The following is a 6,199-nucleotide window of genomic DNA, read 5'->3' as shown; positions in this document are numbered from 1 at the left end:
TGTAGAAACGTTAGTTAAGCAAGAATATCGTATTTTTAAAAAAATCTAATAATAGGATTTTTCAGAAAATTGAAAAAACCGTAAAATGTCAAGAGTAAAGTGCCCTTATTTTAAACAATGTATCGTTCTAAATGCTTAATCCCTATGTAAAAAAGTTATTTAAGCAAGAATATGTTATTGAAAAAAATTAGAAAAATTTATTTTAGCCGTAAATCGAAAATAATGGGTCGAGCGAATCGGTCGATTGCGCCGAGACGCGCTATGATGCAACAGACGAGCGATTGGAACGCCCGAATATTTTCAAAGTCCCAACGTACCGATCAAGAGTAAAGTACCATTTTCCTACATTAGATTTCGTTCTAAATGCTTAATCCCTATGTAGAAACGTTAGTTAAGCAAGAATATCGTATTTTTAAAAAAATCTAATGATAGGATTTTCCAGAAAATTGAAAAAACCGAAAAATGTCAAGAGTAAAGTGCCCTTATTTTAAACATTATATCGTTCTAAATGCTTAATCCCTATGTAAAAAAGTTATCTAAGCAAGAATATGTTATTGAATAAAATGAGAAAAATTTATTTTAGCCGTAAATCGAAAATAATGGGGACACCGGAGCTGTTCAAAGCGCCGAGCGCGCCGCGTACGCCCGAATATTTTCCAAGTCCCAACGTACCGATCAAGAGTAAAGTACCATTTTCCTACATTAGATTTCGTTCTAAATGCTTAATCCCTATGTAGAAACGTCAGTTAAGCAAGAATATCGTATTTTTAAAAAAATCTAATAATAGGATTTTCCAGAAAATTGAAAAAACCGAAAAATGTCAAGAGTAAAGTGCCATTTTCTGACATTAGATTTCGTTCTAAATGCTTAATCCCTATGTAGAAACGTTAGTTAAGCAAGAATATCGTATTTTTAAAAAAATCTAATGGTAGGATTTTTCAGAAAATTGAAAAAACCGTAAAATGTCAAGAGTAAAGTGCCCTTATTTTAAACATTATATCGTTCTAAATGCTTAATCCCTATGTAAAAAAGTTATCTAAGCAAGAATATGTTATTGAATAAAATGAGAAAAATTTATTTTAGCCGTAAATCGAAAATAATGGGTCGAGCGAATCGGTCGATTGCGCCGAGACGCGCTATGATGCAACAGACGAGCGATTGGAACGCCCGAATATTTTCAAAGTCCCAACGTACCGATCAAGAGTAAAGTACCATTTTCCTACTTTAGATTTCGTTCTAAATGCTTAATCCCTATGTAGAAACGTTAGTTAAGCAAGAATATCGTATTTTTAAAAAAATCTAATGATAGGATTTTCCAGAAAATTGAAAAAACCGAAAAATGTCAAGAGTAAAGTGCCATTTTCTGACATTAGATTTCGTTCTAAATGATTAATCCCTATGTAGAAACGTTAGTTAAGCAAGAATATCGTATTTTTAAAAAAATCTAATTATAGGATTTTCCAGAAAATTGAAAAAACCGTAAAATGTCAAGAGTAAAGTGCCCTTATTTTAAACAATGTATCGTTCTAAATGCTTAATCCCTATGTAAAAAAGTTATTTAAGCAAGAATATGTTATTGAAAAAAATTAGAAAAATTTATTTTAGCCGTAAATCGAAAATAATGGGTCGAGCGAATCGGTCGATTGCGCCGAGACGCGCTATGATGCAACAGACGAGCGATTGGAACGCCCGAATATTTTCAAAGTCCCAACGTACCGATCAAGAGTAAAGTACCATTTTCCTACATTAGATTTCGTTCTAAATGCTTAATCCCTATGTAGAAACGTTAGTTAAGCAAGAATATCGTATTTTTAAAAAAATCTAATGATAGGATTTTTCAGAAAATTGAAAAAACCGTAAAATGTCAAGAGTAAAGTGCCCTTATTTTAAACAATGTATCGTTCTAAATGCTTAATCCCTATGTAAAAAAGTTATCTAAGCAAGAATATGTTATTGAATAAAATGAGAAAAATTTATTTTAGCCGTAAATCGAAAATAATGGGTCGAGCGAATCGGTCGATTGCGCCGAGACGCGCTATGATGCAACAGACGAGCGATTGGAACGCCCGAATATTTTCAAAGTCCCACCGTACCGATCAAGAGTAAAGTACCATTTTCCTACATTAGATTTCGTTCTAAATGCTTAATCCCTATGTAGAAACGTTAGTTAAGCAAGAATATCGTATTTTTAAAAAAATCTAATGATAGGATTTTCCAGAAAATTGAAAAAACCGAAAAATGTCAAGAGTAAAGTACCATTTTCTGACATTAGATTTCGTTCTAAATGCTTAATCCCTATGTAGAAACGTTAGTTAAGCAAGAATATCGTATTTTTAAAAAAATCTAATGATAGGATTTTCCAGAAAATTGAAAAAACCGAAAAATGTCAAGAGTAAAGTGCCATTTTCTGACATTAGATTTCGTTCTAAATGCTTAATCCCTATGTAGAAACGTTAGTTAAGCAAGAATATCGTATTTTTAAAAAAATCTAATGATAGGATTTTTCAGAAAATTGAAAAAACCGTAAAATGTCAAGAGTAAAGTGCCCTTATTTTAAACATTATATCGTTCTAAATGCTTAATCCCTATGTAAAAAAGTTATCTAAGCAAGAATATGTTATTGAATAAAATGAGAAAAATTTATTTTAGCCGTAAATCGAAAATAATGGGTCGAGCGAATCGGTCGATTGCGCCGAGACGCGCTATGATGCAGCAGACGAGCGATTGGAACGCCCGAATATTTTCAAAGTCCCACCGTACCGATCAAGAGTAAAGTACCATTTTCCTACATTAGATTTCGTTCTAAATGCTTAATCCCTATGTAGAAACGTTAGTTAAGCAAGAATATCGTATTTTTAAAAAAATCTAATGATAGGATTTTCCAGAAAATTGAAAAAACCGAAAAATGTCAAGAGTAAAGTGCCATTTTCTGACATTAGATTTCGTTCTAAATGCTTAATCCCTATGTAGAAACGTTAGTTAAGCAAGAATATCGTATTTTTAAAAAAATCTAATAATAGGATTTTTCAGAAAATTGAAAAAACCGTAAAATGTCAAGAGTAAAGTGCCCTTATTTTAAACAATGTATCGTTCTAAATGCTTAATCCCTATGTAAAAAAGTTATTTAAGCAAGAATATGTTATTGAAAAAAATTAGAAAAATTTATTTTAGCCGTAAATCGAAAATAATGGGTCGAGCGAATCGGTCGATTGCGCCGAGACGCGCTATGATGCAACAGACGAGCGATTGGAACGCCCGAATATTTTCAAAGTCCCAACGTACCGATCAAGAGTAAAGTACCATTTTCCTACATTAGATTTCGTTCTAAATGCTTAATCCCTATGTAGAAACGTTAGTTAAGCAAGAATATCGTATTTTTAAAAAAATCTAATGATAGGATTTTCCAGAAAATTGAAAAAACCGAAAAATGTCAAGAGTAAAGTGCCATTTTCTGACATTAGATTTCGTTCTAAATGCTTAATCCCTATGTAGAAACGTTAGTTAAGCAAGAATATCGTATTTTTAAAAAAATCTAATGATAGGATTTTTCAGAAAATTGAAAAAACCGTAAAATGTCAAGAGTAAAGTGCCCTTATTTTAAACATTATATCGTTCTAAATGCTTAATCCCTATGTAAAAAAGTTATCTAAGCAAGAATATGTTATTGAATAAAATGAGAAAAATTTATTTTAGCCGTAAATCGAAAATAATGGGTCGAGCGAATCGGTCGTTTGCGCCGAGACGCGCTATGATGCAACAGACGAGCGATTGGAACGCCCGAATATTTTCAAAGTCCCACCGTACCGATCAAGAGTAAAGTACCATTTTCCTACATTAGATTTCGTTCTAAATGCTTAATCCCTATGTAGAAACGTTAGTTAAGCAAGAATATCGTATTTTTAAAAGAATCTAATGATAGGATTTTCCAGAAAATTGAAAAAACCGAAAAATGTCAAGAGTAAAGTGCCATTTTCTGACATTAGATTTCGTTCTAAATGATTAATCCCTATGTAGAAACGTTAGTTAAGCAAGAATATCGTATTTTTAAAAAAATCTAATGATAGGATTTTCCAGAAAATTGAAAAAACCGTAAAATGTCAAGAGTAAAGTGCCCTTATTTTAAACAATGTATCGTTCTAAATGCTTAATCCCTATGTAAAAAAGTTATTTAAGCAAGAATATGTTATTGAAAAAAATTAGAAAAATTTATTTTAGCCGTAAATCGAAAATAATGGGTCGAGCGAATCGGTCGATTGCGCCGAGACGCGCTATGATGCAACAGACGAGCGATTGGAACGCCCGAATATTTTCAAAGTCCCAACGTACCGATCAAGAGTAAAGTACCATTTTCCTACATTAGATTTCGTTCTAAATGCTTAATCCCTATGTAGAAACGTTAGTTAAGCAAGAATATCGTATTTTTAAAAAAATCTAATGATAGGATTTTTCAGAAAATTGAAAAAACCGTAAAATGTCAAGAGTAAAGTGCCCTTATTTTAAACAATGTATCGTTCTAAATGCTTAATCCCTATGTAAAAAAGTTATTTAAGCAAGAATATGTTATTGAAAAAAATTAGAAAAATTTATTTTAGCCGTAAATCGAAAATAATGGGTCGAGCGAATCGGTCGATTGCGCCGAGACGCGCTATGATGCAACAGACGAGCGATTGGAACGCCCGAATATTTTCAAAGTCCCAACGTACCGATCAAGAGTAAAGTACCATTTTCCTACATTAGATTTCGTTCTAAATGCTTAATCCCTATGTAGAAACGTTAGTTAAGCAAGAATATCGTATTTTTAAAAAAATCTAATGATAGGATTTTCCAGAAAATTGAAAAAACCGAAAAATGTCAAGAGTAAAGTGCCATTTTCTGACATTAGATTTCGTTCTAAATGCTTAATCCCTATGTAGAAACGTTAGTTAAGCAAGAATATCGTATTTTTAAAAAAATCTAATGATAGGATTTTTCAGAAAATTGAAAAAACCGTAAAATGTCAAGATTAAAGTGCCCTTATTTTAAACATTATATCGTTCTAAATGCTTAATCCCTATGTAAAAAAGTTATCTAAGCAAGAATATGTTATTGAATAAAATGAGAAAAATTTATTTTAGCCGTAAATCGAAAAAAAGACTGTTCGTTTCTCTGTCTCTCTCGCGCGATCGAAGTATTGATGTTTCCCGGCAAAGTAATGGGATATTAATTAAACTTTATACACGAAATTACTCGTTTTGATCCCCGCTACACAGCCGTATACTTTTTATAATTTTGTGGAATCGGGAACCTTGAAATATTTAACATAACGCGGATCGACTGTCTCTGTCTCTTTCTAGATCGGAAGAATCGATGTTTCCCGGCAAACTATTGGGAGTTTAATTAAACTTTATACATGAAATTACTCGTTTTGATCCCCGCTACACAGCCGTATACTTTTTATAATTTTGTGGAATCGGGAACCTTGAAATATTTAACATAACGCGGATCGACTGTCTCTGTCTCTTTCTAGATCGGAAGAATCGATGTTTCCCGGCAAACTATTGGGAGTTTAATTAAACTTTATACACGAAATTACTCGTTTTGATCCCCGCTACACAGCCGTATACTTTTTATAATTTTGTGGAATCGGGAACCTTGAAATATTTAACATAACGCGGATCGACTGTCTCTGTCTCTTTCTAGATCGGAAGAATCGATGTTTCCCGGCAAACTAATGGGATATTAATTAAACTTTATACACGAAATTACTCGTTTTGATCCCCGCTACACAGCCGTATACTTTTTATAATTTTGTGGAATCGGGAACCTTGAAATATTTAACATAACGCGGATCGACTGTCTCTGTCTCTTTCTAGATCGGAAGAATCGATGTTTCCCGGCAAACTATTGGGAGTTTAATTAAACTTTATACATGAAATTACTCGTTTTGATCCCCGCTACACAGCCGTATACTTTTTATAATTTTGTGGAATCGGGAACCTTGAAATATTTAACATAACGCGGATCGACTGTCTCTGTCTCTTTCTAGATCGGAAGAATCGATGTTTCCCGGCAAACTATTGGGAGTTTAATTAAACTTTATACACGAAATTACTCGTTTTGATCCCCGCTACACAGCCGTATACTTTTTATAATTTTGTGGAATCGGGAACCTTGAAATATTTAACATAACGCGGATCGACTGTCTCTGTCTCTTTCTAGA

Source organism: Megalopta genalis, chromosome 9 (assembly GCF_051020955.1).
Source record: "Megalopta genalis isolate 19385.01 chromosome 9, iyMegGena1_principal, whole genome shotgun sequence".
Taxonomy (NCBI): Eukaryota; Metazoa; Arthropoda; class Insecta; order Hymenoptera; family Halictidae; genus Megalopta; species Megalopta genalis.
Note: the sequence above shows the minus strand (reverse complement) of the source record.